Source organism: Canis lupus, chromosome 1 (genome assembly GCF_048164855.1).
Source record: "Canis lupus baileyi chromosome 1, mCanLup2.hap1, whole genome shotgun sequence".
NCBI lineage: Eukaryota > Metazoa > Chordata > Mammalia > Carnivora > Canidae > Canis > Canis lupus.
In genome coordinates, this window is record NC_132838.1 from 97575219 (window position 1) to 97591990 (window position 16772).

The following is a 16772-nucleotide window of genomic DNA, read 5'->3' on the forward strand; positions in this document are numbered from 1 at the left end:
ATTAACATCATCATGACTCAAGTAAACATTGCAAATTCATGGGAACTCAGAGAGGGCATGTCTCGGAGGGAGCATCATAGGAGTCACACATGTGCACAAAAAAGCAAAGGAAGGCTGAGCAGGGACTTAGGTGCTAAAGCAAACCTCCTGCCTTTGCCGCCCCTGCTCAGGTTGACCCCTGCTAGCATCTGAGACCTGGATGTAATGAATCAATCGCTTTTGTAGACAACAATCTCGGAGCCTTTGCCTGTGATCAAAGCTCACCTATTGACCTCGCCAGTATAACAAATTACCCCTAACTGTAAGGCTGGAGTGCACAGCAACCTCTGCTTCTCTTTCCCAGACCATCCCCCCTAGCCAGCAAGGATCCAGCCCTGCCCCAGCCTTGCACACTCCGCAGCTGGCCCTGTCAAGCTGGGACCCTCACCCATGAGTGAATAGGGTTGGCAAATGTCCCTGCAGGGCAGGATCTGGCACTGAGGCAGCTTTCTTCTTTGGTTGAGTTTGCGTTTGGAGGGCATTTTTCAGAGCCTTTGGGTTTTGCTCTGGTGACCCTCCGATGCAACGGTCACTTTAACGCCTCTTCAGAAGCATCTACACAGCCCTGGTGCTCTCTAGCAGAGGACACCAAGGGAGAAGAGCACCTGTCGCCTTCACTTCACTCTCTTGAGGGCAGCCCAGAGGGATAATCAAGAATGACAGGCTACCTGGCACAGTGATCAAGGACAAGAAGAGGGAAGCCATCATTCAAACTTAGCCTTGCCCATTGTGCAAGCTGAAACCTCTGGTGAGCCCCCAGTCTGGGATGGTAGCATGAGGCAGGAAGACCAGATGGCTCATAAAAAAAGGTGGGTACAGTCCCAGCTCTTCACTGAGCACCTTGATGCTACACTGCTCCATGCTCAGCTTGATTAAGCTCAAGTCTGGGTCCCACACCCCTTTGTCCATATGGCTTGGGGACTGAGCTGGCTAACAGTGTGCCTTGGCCTGAGTCTGGGGAGCTGGAGGCAGCCAGTGTCTCCTGAGGACAGATGCACGGGTTCTTGCCTTCTTTTGCTGTGCAGCCAGCAACCACAAGCATCTACTGTCCAGCCATGGAAGCTTCGTAGAGGAAGCTGCAGTCTCCTACCTGACAGCCCCCTTGTACACCTGCCCACAGTTCCTGTGAGGTCTTCCGTGACCACCTAGGCCAGCGTTTGAGAGGTGTGATTGGTGATCTCTTGAATCTCTGGTTCCCCGATCTTCCCAATGTGAGCTCCAGGTCTCTGAGCACCCTTCCTGCATGGCCCCCTCTTCCCCAGTTTGATTTCCAAGGTATGAGTGCTCTTCATGCATGGGATGCCTGGGGCTTGGCTTTTTACATTGTATCCTCCTGGCACAGACTTTCACCTGTCATTGGAGGGAACAAGAGGGGACACTGGGGATCATTTGGATTATCTGGAAACTGCCCTCCATGGTAGGCATACTCCACATTTTCCATGCTCACTCTGTTCCACTCATTCCCAAAGCCAGCTTCTTCAACCTCAGGCTGTTTGAGGTGGTGGCTTCCTGATGTCTGGCTCCTCTCTCTCGATCTGGTTCTCTGTGGCCAGTACTTGCATGTCACTGAGTCTCTGTTCAAACTCGGCTGACTGGAGTTGGCCCAGAGCTGTCCCCACTTCACCCAAGCCAGAGGTCTGGGGGGGTGAGCATCAACACAGAGCTGCCCACAACACTATTCCCCAGGGAGGCTCTGGGACTGTGTGGTCAGGGGCCTGCCCATGCCCTCCACCAGTTCCCGTCCTGGGACACATGCCCTAATGCACTTTGCATGAACTCGCTGGAGCAACCAGCCTCCTTAGTCTCCTGTGGGCCTCAAAAAATGTTTTGCTGTATTAATACTTCAAAATGGGCTTGGATTTTTTTTAAAAAAATGTTGACTGTAGCAAAGGCCTGGGATTTTACTTCATTGATATGATGTGATCTTTGCACAAGCATCTAAATGTCACTTATTTTCTGTCATTCCAAGGGCCTGCCATTTCCCTTCCCTCCCTCAGCTGCTGCTGTATCCGGGTAAGAACAGTGTGTCCCTGTTAGTCATCTCGGAGAGTGAGGGGAAGTGGCCAGGTTCCAGAACTCCCAAACCCCGAAGGAGTCAGAACACAGAAATCGCATGAAATGCACTCATTGTGGGTAGAAGAGGAGTCAGGATCCCCTCCTGGCTGCCCCCCTGGTCAGCCACAAACGCTGCTCGTACCCTGCCTGGTCTCCATCCTGGGCCTGTATCTCTGGTCCTGCCACTCTGATAAACCAGCACTGGCATTCATGTTCCATTTGCTCTTTTGCCCCTTTGTGTGTCACTGGTCACCCTACTTCCTAAGGCAAACTTGGGAGGGGACAGTGGGTGAGAGCTGTGATCCCTCTCCCTGACCCCGCATTGTATCTCCTCCATGGGGAGAACAGTCAGAGGATGCTGTGAGTGAGGATACTGAGGGAGAAGACAGCCATCCCACAGATCAGAGCAGCAAGTGTAGGATGAGGTATAGGCCAGCAAATGGGGGAGTAGTGATGAGGGAGGTTGGAGAGGCTCTCAAGAGGTACAGAAAAGGATGCTATAACAGCCCACTATGCATGATTCTCCTGGGTGGTGAATGGCAGCTTTATCCAAAAAACAAAGGACTAGTGTTTCCTTCCCACAATTGACAGGGCTTCAGACCCTTCTGACCCCCCACTCCCACAGGGAGCAGTGTACCTACCCCTACCTGAGGGATGAGCAGGGCAAGGCATTAGCATCGTAAGCATCCAGTCATGGAAGCATTTCCAAAAGAGGGTGACAGGTGGGACAGCCCCAAGGACAAGAAGGGCTTCCTCCCAGCTCCAACAGCATAAACATAAACCCCATCTTACTAGGCTGTCTAGTAATCCTGTTGGCAAAGTTTTCAGTTTTTCTAGGCCTCTGGGTGCTGTGTGTACTCATTCTTCTACTCGCCTTTCTACTATAGAATTGTTTCTATTTTTAGCAGAGTACACCCACATAGTGAAATCAAAGAGTTCTAAGTAGCTTATATTTAAAAAGTCTTGGGCTCCATTCCCAAACCTTCCCTACTTCTTAGAGGAACATATTTTCAATCTCTATAAAGATTTTTGCCTGACATTTATTTCTGTATGTTTGTGTAATACACCATCCTATCTCTTGATTAATTGAAATTTTAGCGTATCTTACTGACTTTCTGTTAAAGGAGGAGAGACGTCAGTTCTCTTCCCTCACACCTGCACCCTAGAGCCCACCTCTCCTTCTCTCAACAGGCCAGAGTGTACATTATCCACACGGGGCATATATTGCTCTCCGCTACATGGATGGACAGCCTCCATTCTCACATAGCCTTTATGGGTTTTTCCAGAAGTTAAAAATTGCCTTGTGTTTTTATTTGCTTCATGGTCCATGTACTTCTTAGTAGCATTTCCAAAAGTTTTAACACATCTGTTAAATACCTCAGAACTTTTTTAAGCATTCAAAAAAGCTCTTTTTTATTTCTCTTCTCTCCCCTGTTTTGGGCGCCCTTTTCCAGATTTCCATCTTACCTAGCTTTCTGTCTTGTTTTATTGAAGTGTCTTACCCAGTAGTTTTCAAAGACAGAGCTCAGGGAGAAGTAGATAGGTAAATGGAGGATCAGTAACAGCTGGATAAATAGAGAGACGGATGGATAGATAGGCAGGTGAATGGATTGATTGATGGATAGACAGGTAGATGGTAGGTGAAGGATAGATAGAGATTAGATTAATTAATAGATATGGATAGATAATGGATGAATGGACAGACTGATCAATCAATTAATTGATCAACAGATAATGAATTAATGGATGGATAAATAGATAGATATTGCTTTCATGTCTGAAACTATCTATATTCCACCTTCCTTCTTGGCCAATATCTGTAATCCTCTGCCCATAGAATCATGTTTGATCTCTGTGAATATAAACTTTTGTTTTTCTGTTCTTTTTAGCTCCCTGGTTATTGTTTCTTCTGCATACCTGTTTTCTATTTTTGCTCCTTCAAGTCTGTCTTCTATGTAGAGCCTTTCTCTCCAGTGTCTGTGATCCTGGATGTCTGTATTTCTAAGTGAGACATTCAAGTGCTGGCTGGAATTTGGGCAGGCAGGGTGGGTGAGGGCTTATGGACTGATGCAAGGATTGCATGAACCAAGCTCGACCCAGAAACCTCCTGACCCCAGCACCTGGTGGTGATCCCTCTGGGGATGGCTGGCTTTCTCCCTGGGGAGGGTGGACAGGCCTGGCTGCTGTCCCTGGGTAGTCAGAGTGGGGAGGAGCTGAGGGTCCAAAGTGGTGGACGTTCTCTTAATGCTGTCTTTTCAACCCTTGCTGGGTCTGCTTTTCCTGAAGTGGGTGGGGATTCTCTGCTCTTCGGCAGGCATGTTCTCTACCTTGTTATAGGTTGAACTGTGTCTACCCTCCAAAAAAATTCATATGTTGAAGACTCAAACCCTAGTACCTCAGAAGGTGAAACTACTTGGTGGTAGGGTCATTAAGGATGTAATTAGCTAAGATGAGAGTACTAGGGAGGGCCCTCACTCGCTGTTGTTACTGGTGACCTTATACAAATTGGGTGCAAATACCTACATAGGGACAATGCCCTGGGAAGACTGGAGTTATCTTCTCACCAGTGGAGGAGCTCCCAGAAGCTGGAGGGAGGTCTGGGATAGACCCTTACTTAACATCTGCAGAGGGACCAGGTCCTGCCACCACCCTGATCACGGGCTTCCAGCTTCCAACCCCAGCGACCATATGCATCTGCTATTGCCAGCCACCTACTCTGTGGTGGCGCATCACGACAGCCTCAGGAAATGAATACTTGCCTCCAGAGGGTGGTGGCCCCCATGCAGTCACTGGCCACAGAGAGTCAGAGAAGAGACTGCCATGCCAGAGGCTCCATACAGATGCTCAATCAACCCTGCTGCTGGCCCTTTGTCTCTCTGTCCCTCTAATGGAGCCTTCTAGAAGGATGGACCAAGGGACTCTCAGCTGGGAACCTGGTGATCACCTGCTCTCTTTGTGTCTATGAGTCAGTAAGAGTTTCCTCCTTTCATGGTGCCAGAGAAAGAAAGGAGGACGTGAACATGGAGAAGGTCCATTCCCCCTAACCATAGGTCCCCTTGGCGTTTGTAGAGCTAAATGCTCCATAGCTGCTAGTTATAAGTCTCTCTAGTTCTGTCTGGTCAGGGCAGACATCTTTCTCGAGATTGTCAACAGTGTTATGGATGAAATAACCCCACCAAGGATGCTGTGAATGACATTTCCTAGTCACCATATGGGTTTGGATGTAACCCCAGGAATTCTGCATTAGCGGACTAGAATGTCATTAGCCTGAATAACCTGTTGACGATCATTCAAATTTTTTTACATTTTAAGAATGTGCCTACACCTGTAAGGCCCAAAGTGCATGATCATGAACATCACACTCAGGGACTAGCAAACATCCTAGGTAAAGCGGGGAGGGGCACAACAGTTCAAACATCCTCAAAACAGCAGTGTGTTTGCAAAGCAAGCTAACAAAGTAAAGCTCACTATTTGCAGATAAAATATTACTACTCTGCTATTGCCCTTCCAAAACAGAAACACGAATTTGCAGGGAAAGATTCGCTTTTCAGTTCTAAAAGCGGAATTCCAGGTGAAAGTATGTGGGGCTTCCATCCGTCCCCCACGCTCGCAAGATTTCTGATCCAATCAGAAATAAATGTACGTTACTGTCCACCTCACCCGAAACACCATTTTCACGTAAGAATGCAAAGGATGCAAATACGTCCAGCCTCTGAATGATGCCACCTCCCCGCCTGGCCCCGTGGCCGAGCTGCCTGGGTCTGCACACCCGCCGACCGACCCGCCTGGCGGTACCCGTGACCGGCAGCGAGGGGCCGCTTCCTGAGGCTCTGCTCTCGCGGAGGCCTTCCTGTGGGCACGTAAAGCCCACGGACACGGTCGGAGAATGAGATCGACACGACTGCATGGTCCTCTGCTTTGGCCACTCTGAGCGAGGCTGTTCCAGGAGGAAAGCAAACACACATCTGTTCCCCCAGCATCCTCCCCACCAAGGCCACCCTACGCACCTGCCCTGCCTTCTCAAGACACTGTCCTCAAATACCCACGACTCACAGAACCGAGGTCGGCTGAGGTGGGGGGCAGGCGGGCCCCTCATTTCTCTTCACTCGGGAAGTACTGAAAATGCTCGGAAGAATAAATGGTGGAATAGCAGTCGTCCCTAAATAGGGCAGACTGCGGCTGGGGAGAGCTGTTTCTGGGACACTGCACCCAGGAGGCCGTGAAGGTGCCACTCGGCCTGGCCACCAGCGGGGCAGCTTCCGTGGCCGCCGGCGGGTTCCCTTCTTGCTGCTGCCCCTCATCAGTCCACGGAGGGCAGGCAGTGGGAAGTCAGATCACAGGCTGTCTTCGGCCTCCGCCCCAGTGAGACTTCCCCGTTTCTGGAATCAGCTCAGCTGCCACAGGCGCCACAGGCGCCACAGGCCGGGCAGCTTAAACAGCAGGCACTTATTCCTGTTGGTCCTGGAGGTGGGGGGGTCCCCGATCTGGGAGCCAGTGTGCTCTGGGTCTGGCGAGGGCCCCTCTGGACTGGAAGACGGTCGGCTTGTGACCGTGTGCTCCCACTGGGGGTGGAGGGAGCTCCGGCCCCCACTCCGCCTCTTGCAAGACACCTATCCTAGTGGGTCGGGGCCCCATCCATATAATGTTGAGGACCCCAATCATTTTATAAGGTCCTGTCTCCACATACAGTCACATCGGGGTTACAGTTTCTAGAGGGACACAATTCAGGCCATACAGAGCTCCTGTGCTCTCTGCTCCAAGTGACACCATTCCCCACAGCCCCACGGGGGCCTCTTGGATGGCACCCCCGGGTCTCCTCCTGCGTCTCCTCTGCCTCCTCCTGTGGTGCCCATCCCTCCTACCTTCTCCACCCCATCTCCTCTCACTCTTCACTCTGCCTTCCCAGCTCATCCCTATGCGTGGCTCTGCTGACAGCTTGTCCCTGGTGCCCAGAGGGAGGAGACCATGAGCTTGGGAGCCAGACCAACCGCAATGTGGACCTCAGACCCGCTGCTGTCTAACCTGCAGCCAGTGCGGGCTCCTGGGTCGGGGAGACGTCTTGTGCCCCAGGACGTATCCAGCGAACATCTGGCCCCACCCGTCCACTCACGGCCACCTGCCCAAACCCCCTGGCCGTGTCTCTCTCCATTTTATTTCCCAAATGTTCAGGGTTGTCGTCATCCTCTTGCTTTTCTTTGCTGACCTTTATTACACACGTACACATCTGTGAATAATGAATGGACAGATTACTTACGCACACTTATGAGCTTGAAAACCTAAGGTGAGTTGGAGTCCAGCCTCTGAATGATGAGCATCCTCATCATCACAGCATCCTTCTGTGATGCTGACCACCCCATTCATACACTTCGTTATTCTATCTCAGTGCATACACGTGTCGAGCTTGTAAAATGGAATGTAAAACTCTTGGTAAAATGGAATTTGATTTCATGTTAAAGGCTTGTTATATGCACAAAGAGTATGGTCCAGTTTTCTCCAGCTGCTCACCAGTCAGGCTCGGTGCCAAGAGAACTGAGAGTGGAGGCCGAGTGCTCCCCTGCTCGCGCACCCACAGCAGGTCAGTGCTGGAGCTGGGATCACTGTGGAAGTATGCTTCCTTCTGCTGGTGAACTCGGCCCTCCAGGGACGGGCACAGGGATGGGGTAGGTGGGTGTGACCCCGGGGGACTGGCATGGGCAAAGGGAGGGCCTCAGGCTGGCATGGGAGGCATCTGCCAGGGGGAGGGCCATCAAAGAGTAAGACAAGGGACCCAGGAGACTGAAGGACCTCGCCAGCCAAGTGTCTAGAGGGACAGTTGTAGAACTAGCTGTGGGATTCCAGAGAGGAGTGTGGAGGTGAGGGCCCCGTGCCCCCTCCTGCTACCATCCGAATCTCCACGGCATCACTGGGGAGTACAGTCCCCAGTGAAGGGGACTGAAGGCAGGCTTCCCCCCATCCTCTCGTTCCCTGAGATGTGGGGACCGTGCACCCAGCGCCGGGACCAGGGTGCAGGGTGGGTGCAGAAGGGGCCACAAGGCGACCGGGAGGCATGTGGGCATCATGGGCGTGAGGGAGGCCCGAGGCCCTGTGGGATTACCTCCCAGGAAAGGTCTCTGAGAAGCAGCACTGCAGAGAGAAGCCTGCCCTGCAGACACGTGGGAAGCACACCCCTGCCTGGAAGGTTCTGCAGGCCGAGCGGCTGCGGTCTTGGAGAGCCCACGGAACAGGAGGAGGCCAACAGGCGTGGGGAGCGGGGCTAACTAGGGGTGGCAGGCCAGGCCCTCACTCCCCCTGCTTGGGGTGGAGGGATGGGCAGGGGACCTGCCAGCGCTGGGCTCCCCGCATTAGACGACCTACGCTGACTTACTCCTCCAAGCCTACCTCGAAGTACAGTGTCTGGTGGGGAAGAGCCCATAAGGAAACCTTGACGTAGCGAGTGCTCTGCACAGATCACGCTGGGTGTAAGCGATACTGCTCGGGGTGTGTGGGAGCCACCCTGCGGGCCTGCTGTAGGGTCACCTCAAGGGCCAGCATGTTTTAGCAATGTCACAGGATATTCTCATTTTAAAAATCTACAATATTGACCTTCTCATTGTTTTCCAAGCCGAAAATAATGCATAATAATGAAGTTTTCCTACCTCCATTGCATTTGACCCTAAAAGGTAAGCACTGATGAAATCTGGCAAAATCATCTCTGCGGGTGGGAGTAGAGCCCCTGGTGGGGCAGGGGGCGGCCCAGGCGGGCGAGTGCTCTGGGGAGGGCCCTTCTCTGAGGCTGGCCACCCGCGCGGCTGGGTGCTGCACGGGTCAGGCTTGCAGTCATGCCTTCACCAGGGCCACACTCCCGCCGAACAGAAGAGAAATTTGGAAGAATTAATCTCCAGATTATGTGAGGCCTCGCCCGGATTAATCATCTTGGCTTTTCTCCCCTTACATAGGAAAAAAAGCAGAAACACTTTCCCAAAACACAGCCCATGGAGTTTCCAAAGTGCCTTCATACAGGAATCTGGTGCATGAATTCTTTTACTTCTGCAGAGCCTGGAGGATCATAGCAGGGCGGGGAGCCACCACACCCAGGGACAGGGCTTGGTGGAAAGAAAATTCAAAAAGAGTGAGGTCACACACACCCTAACTGGGCCCCCTCCCCGCCTGGGGCGGGTGGGGTGCGGCTTTGCAGCAGAGCAACCCTGAGGGTGCATGCATCCCCACCCCCCATCCCCGGCAGCGAACTGTCCTTGTGTTGGCCACACAGGCATCACCGAGAGACGGGACAGTGCAACGGAAAGCTAACGAAGCAACGTTCAAGAAATAAACAGGAAGAGAGCCTTCCTGCACAGAGGGGGACACCCAGAAGCCACGCGCTAAACAAACGCACCATCTTTCTGGCTTAAATGTCCACAGATTTAAATAAGTAAAATAACCTAAAATGTTAATAGTTCTGACACTGAAAATGCAATAAAAAAAATTTTTTTTTTTTAAAGCTGGACCGGAAGCTATCCTCCTTATGCGCTAAACAGAGACAAAGTTGGCGGCACAGTCCACACACTCCTACAAACGTATAAGAAGGAGCCGGCAAAGGCGAGAGGCTTGCAGATTCACAAAGGATCCGACGGCCACGCGGGTCGTCAGGCGCCGGGTGGTTCACCTCGCCAGTTCCACGGAAGGTCTGCTTAAATCGATGAGGTGTCATTTTTCACCCATCAGATCGGCAAAATTTCATCAATATTGTAGCCACCTGTGTTGGTCAGAATGTAGGAAGAGAGCTCATGTGCCACGAGCGGGAAGGTGGGTCACGGCAACTTCCAAAGATGGTGCTAAACGCCTCGGACCCTGCACACCTACTCGTAAAACACACGAGGCTGCTTACCAGACCCCGGTGAGCCTGGTCTCCGCACCAACGCTGGCAGAAGGAAGACCCCGGCAGCCCCCGCACGCCCATCGACGGGACGGTGAATGAGTCAGTCGTGACCACCTATGTTGTGACATTATTTGATCAGTAAAAGGAGAAAGGAAGGCTTCTATGCATCGAGCTGGAAAGTTTCACATCATACTTTTTAAAAATATTTTTAAAATCTTTTTTAAGATTTTTTATTTATTTATTCATGAAAGACACAGAGAGAGGCAGAGACACAGGCAGGGGGAGAAGCAGGCTCCATGCAGGAAGCCTGATGCAGGACTCGATCTCAGGACCCAGGGATCATGCCTTGAGCCAAAGGCAGATGCCCAACCACTGAGCCACCCGGGCATCCCCACAATGTACTTTTAGTGAAAAAAAAATCCCAGAACAAACTCTATCACATGGCTCTGGTTTCAGGCTCCCTCCCCAAGTCTCTGTACAGTGGATGCAGACAGGTAGAAGGGCTTTCTCTGGGATAAGGAGGGAAAATTTACAGGAGGTTCACAGCAACCTGTCGACCTCGGATCCCTAGCTGTTTACAACAGAGCAGGGGAGAGATGATTAAAAGTCATGAATGTTCCCTTCTATGCCTCTGCCGTTTATGCTATTTTATTGTTTAAACTATGAAAGAGGCTCTGTCCTGGACAAAGCCACTGATACATATGCATAGAAGGTCAGAGGGTTGGATTATGATCATTGTTTTCTTCTTCTCTTTCTTTCCATGTGCTTGTAACCATTTCTACACTGAAAATACATGACGTGCTGGGGAAAGAGAGCACGTGTTCATGAGCCCCAACTGGAGAATCATGTTCGTGTTGGGAGGGTGTCCACTGGCCCTTGTGGTGCTGGTGAGCAGAGGCCATTGAGGGGACACACTGTCACATGACCAGCTGCTACCTGCAGACACGGGCCAGTTTGAAGGGTGCTGAGAGTGGTGGCAGGAGGGTGCCTTCCCTCCTTTGCCCACCTTTGTGCAGGCATGCGCTCTCTGCTAACCCCACCCTGTCACCCCCAGGGCTGCAAAGGGGGCACGCAGGTCGGCAGGTGCTGTGCAGCCGACCTGACAAGCAGCCCTTTCCAGATGTTTCATCACGAGGGACAAGGTGCTGTTCTGAAATGGTCCCCACCTGCTGGAGCACATGTGGGCTCTGCCTGAACGCCAGGCTGGATCGGGGAGCCTCTTCTGGGCACGGAAAATTAGCAGACTTTTGAAGAACAGTCCTACCCCACAGGAATGCATGCTTGAGGCCATAGGAGCCAGGAGGGACCCCCGGGCTCTCCTGCCCAGCCCTCCACACTCGGCAGCCCTAGAAATCACACCTGTGGACGTGAAGTGACCAGCAGAGCCAGACTTTATGTCCATGGCTTCTGATCCATATTGGGCTCATTTCCTTCTTTGTGCACATAGCCAGACCACGTCCCAGCCTCCCCTGCATTCTGGAACGTGAGCAGGGTGCTTTCAGGACCCCACTCTACTCATCGCAGGCCCTTGGAGGCAGGTGCTCAAGACGACGGAGCATATAGCTTCACACAGAGACAAACAAACTTTAATTTTTTTAGAGAGAGAGATCAGAGAGAGGGAGGCAGAGAGAGAATCTCAAGCTGACTCCATGCTGAACCTGACACTGGCTTGATTCCATGACCCTGAGATCATGATCTGAGCTGAAATCAAGAGTCAGATGCTTAACCGACAGAGCCCCCAGGTGCCCCAGAGAGAAATAATCTTTCAGGGCCCCCACTGATCCCGGGGCATTCCTCAGCAGTGAACCCATTGAGCCAGCAGCAAATCCCTCCTCCACCCCAGAATACACCATGTCCCGTCCAATCTAGTGTTTTCTTTGAGGAATTTATGAGATTGCTGTCAGTGTCCTCCCACTTTATTCAGACCCACACTTCCCACATGATCCCTTGCAGCCAGGGAAAAGTGGGCAGGCAGCAGGGTCTCAAGTGGCTATGGAACCGAAGGCGAACTCGGCCTCTCTGGGTTGAGGGGCGACCCCAGGCCCCTTGGCAGTCACATCCTCACTGACATCGGCACCGTGAAGGTTTACGGTGGCAAGAGAGGCCAGACCAACATTCGGAAACAATTATACAGAAGGGACCTTCAGGGGAACCAGGAAACAGAGCAAGAGAAAACACACACAGATCAGCATGAGCACAAGTGATAAAGAAACAACTGAAGAAAACGGTTACCCTGGGGCCCCCCATCCATGTCTGCAAGTCCTCAGTGGGGGGGTGCAGGAAGTGAGCTCAGGGAGCTGGGGTGGCCCTAGAAGTCTCCAGCGAGGATGTGGAGCCCCATTCTTCCCTCGCCTTCTCTCCATCGGGATGCAGGGCTCCGGGAGGGAGGAATCTACGCCTCTTCTCTCAGGCCCCAGGGTCCTCCTGACTCCCAGTCATAACCCTCAGTCTTCCTGCCCAGCAGAATGTGAAGCGAGAGTCAGTGACCTGAGAAGAGCCCTTATTTCCAGAGCTAGATGCCACAAAGATAAAAAATAAATAAATAAATAAAAACAGGAACTAGTAAGAGTGGCTGGGTGACCCAGTAGGAACCGTGACCTGCTATGACCTGCTGAACTGTGACCTGGCCCACTGCTGACCCCTCAGGTCCCTGAGAGGAGATAGGACCACATTTGTGGGGAAGAGCAGGCTTGTGGCCAGGGCCCCCGGCTGTGACACGTACTCATGCAGGGCAGGCTTGCTAGAAGTGGGACCTGTCAGGTTCCTCTCGGACACCTCAGCCCTGAGGTGGGGTCAGTCCTCTGACCATCTCAGGCTGACAGAAGGAATGGCCACACGTCCTACACTGTGGGCTACATGGTCAGTTATGTCACAGCCAACAGAGGTGACAGGGCAGCTCAGGTTTGTTCTCAAAGCAGTAACATCGGTGCCTTCAGAGTTGGTCTCCTCCTTGTCCAGTCACCCAGGGGCAGGCAGGCTCAGAGAAAGGATTTCCTACCCGTGGGTTAGCAGTTAGTGGACACAAAGAAGAGAAACGCCAGGAGAGCAGCAGGAAGGGGGCTTCTCTGGAGTCCACACCTGGCAGCGGGACACCACACGTAGCAGGGTTTCAGCTTGGCTCTGACCAGCTCTCCATGTGAAGAACCTCACCTGGTGCCAGCACCTGGCTCCACTCTGCCCTGGGAAGCCATTTCAAAATCACTGTTCACCAATCTTTCAGGAAGGATTTCTGATTTTCCAAGAATTTATCTTCCTACCACCATATTGGAATTCCCAGGCAAGCATTGAAATGGATGAGATGGATGTTCTTGAAGGATACTCAGAGTTAGTGCTCTTTGGCAGAAGAGATTTATAGAACTGCATGGGCAGTCTGTCATGCGGGGGCAGACAAGATGATTGATTGAGAGAGAGACAATAGAGATATGAAATACTGCTCAGCCATAAAAAAAAATTGAAATCTTGCCATTTGCAACAACATGGATGGACACAGAGGATATAATGCTAAGCAAAGTAGGTCAGATAGAAAAAGACAAATACCATGTGATTTCACTTACGGAGCACCTGGGTGGCTAGTGGTTGAGCATCTGCCTTCAACTTAGGGCGTGATCCCGGGGTCCTGGGATCAAGTCCCGCATTGGGATCCCCACATGGAGCCTGCTTCTCCCTCTGCCTGTGTCTCTGCCTCTCTCTGTGTGTCTCTCATGAATAAATAAATGAAATCTTTAAAAAAAAAAAGAGTAATTTTTTTTAAAAAATTTAAAAAACATAACAAATGAATAAACAAAGCAGAATCAGTCTTATAAATACAGAGAACAAACTGGCGGTTGCTAGAGGGCAATGGGTGAGTGGATGGGCAAAGTGGGGGAAGGGGAGCAGGAGGTCTAGGCTCCCAGTTGCAGAGTGAAATGGAATGAAAGGCATGCAGTGGGGAGTACAGTCGGTGGTATTGTCATGGGTTGTACAGTGACAGGTGGTGGCCACACTTGCAGGGAGTACCACATAAGGAATGCATAGACTTGCCGAATCACTGTGCTGCACATCTGACACTGACACAACATCGCATGTCAACTATACTTCAATTTAAAAAGGTGGGAGAGATTAAATAAAAAACAAAAACAAAAGTAGTACACTCCAATTTTCAAAAATTCAGAAGGCACAGAATATTATAACCTGAAATACTAAATTGTCCTGTCCTTTTAAGTAAACAAAGCATTAACATTTTCTTGTGTCTTTTTGTAAAATACATGCTGGTGCAAAATCTTATGTATGCACATCCTTCACGCAATTTAATAGCGACGTTTATGTAGGATCCATACTCGACTCGCCATTATAATTAATAATGCATCATCAATATCAGTACACACAGATCTACACCTTTCTTTTATTTTAAAAGTGGCCTCAAATTCATCTCATGCTTACAACAGTTTGTTTAACTGCTCCCATAGAGATGGACACTTTTATGGTTCCAGAATTTTAGTTTTTCAAATAATTAAGGAGGGAACATTATCACAGTGGAACATGATTTCAGGAGGCGGAGGATCTGCACAAGTCAGATATACTCCCAGGGTGTCTTGACTCACGGAATCCGTGGAATTAGGGAAGTGTGCATTCTTATGTTTGAGAGCTACCGAGGAATGCCCCCGCGCTGTATCCCACCACCAGATCACGTGTCTGACTTCCAGCTGCTTAAATGCAAATGTGGCTCCGAGTCTCTTCCAACCTTCAACGGCTGCACGCATTTCTTTTTCAACAAAGTTTGGCGCCCCAGAGGAAAATGTGGGTGCGACATAATTCGACATTGTCCGACGTCTGTGTGTGCTTCCTCAAGTTTCGGGGGGTGGTTTTATTCTTGCCTGTGGGCCCATTTATAACTTTCAGCAGTCTACTGAAAACCCTGCCTTGCTTTGTAAGATGTAGACAATACCTATTGTCTTTCCTCAGCAAGGGTTGAGCTCACCAGTTCCTGTCTGAGCCCACGCCCCTCCCCTGCATCCCTAATCTCCCCAATTCGGGCCATTGCACGGTTTTGCACCACCCACCTGCGTGGCCTTGACCGCGTGACGGGTGGGAAATCTGAGCCCGCAGTCCGAGGCCTGTGCTGGCCTCCCCGCCATCCCTCCTGCAACTGCTCGCTGCGGCCTTGTTACTTGGATTGAGCTCCTGACTAGACTGTCTGTTCAGGTAGTGTTTTCTAGAAAACCTTGTGGATGCTCTTCCCCACATACCGGTTGGTTGGAAGGCCCCATGGCGCCCTCATTCCCACACCTACTGGCCTTGCGCTGAAGCCCGCTGCACATGTTTTCCTGTATACTCTCTAGAAATCTGCAATCACTCACTTTTCCCTTGGACATGACTCGGTTTTTCTGTCTGGATGCCAATGGATCCCTCCTCAGCCTTCACACGGACAAGCCTCAGCTCACTGGACGGTCCGGGCGCCGACAGTTCCACAGCTGCATCGTTAGAAGGGCTCGGTTCTTCCTTTATTCCAAGAATATCAACCAGTCTGAACCCTACCGATGAATCAATCCTGCAGAATGAAGCAAAATCGTCCTCTTAAATGGCCCTGATCGCACCTCTCCTTTTCTCATAAATATCCAATGCTCCCTTTTGCCTCCCAGATTACATTATGAATGAGTAACCTGTATTTTACCAATTTGCCCCTATGTGTGTCAGAGTGCTGAGCTAGGTGAGCGTGGATGTCCACAACCTCTGGGTCCCAGCTTGTGCTTTGGGGCCCCCGGGGTCCCCAGGGGCTCCACTGTGTCTTGTCTCCATTGTGTGTACAGCTGTTCACACACACACACACACACACACATCTTATTCTATATCATTAACAACCAGTTCTGTTTCCCTGGCCAACCCTATCTAATAAAATCATGTATTATCAATCACAGAATGCATCCCATAAATCACGAGGTGCTGTCCATCATCTCCCATAGAGTGTCAGCTCGCTCACCTCGTGTGCAGGGGACACACTCATGTATACAACAGCCATAGAAACACCAATTTCCTTCACCACTGGGCCGCGAAGTCAGCAGACTTCACACTTCACAGGGTCCACCTGATGTGTCCCAGAGCAAATGCATCAGGATGTGGGAGGGCTGAGCCACCGTCCTGGGCCTCCACCACCCTTTCCGGACCAGCATCCTCCCCCGCTTTGGCTCCTCTCAGCCTCCTCTGCCTCGCCTGGAACCCGAGCTGAGCTCCTGGGCCGCAGGTGGACAGGAAAAACATAAAAGTCAGCCTTGCTTCACCAAGGATTCCACCCAAGTGCCTCTAGCCCAGCCTGATTCTTCCCCGGGTGCCCCTGAGTTTTACTCTTTGTTCACTTTTGTTTCTCCCATTTATCTTGAAGGCTATAGATGTTTAGTGAGGAAGTAAGGGTGAGCTGGGAGGGACAACCACGCTGATCGTCAATGTGACTCCCCCACGGTCCTTGTCTACCTCCAAGAAAATTTTCTCAGGCCGTTGGTCCCCTTGAATTGAGACTTTGGTCGTGTGACTTTGAAGCTTGAGTAGGACCGCATCTTTCTCAGGTGGGAAGTGTCACCACAGCTCCTAAAATATGTACAGCATCGAGAGCTCAGGAGCAACATGGAGCAGCCCCAGAAGTAGGAGCAGAGGCAGCTCTGAGTTCCTGCTTCCTAAACTCTAAGAAAGGTGCTGACACCATCGAATGGTATTTTCTGGAAGGGTGTTTATTGATGTGGGAAAATATATTCCATATATTAGGGTGAAAAACCATGACAACATGACAAAGCATTATATAATAAAAATTACAAATATCTCACACAATGTGCCCATGTTTATAAGACACCAACTT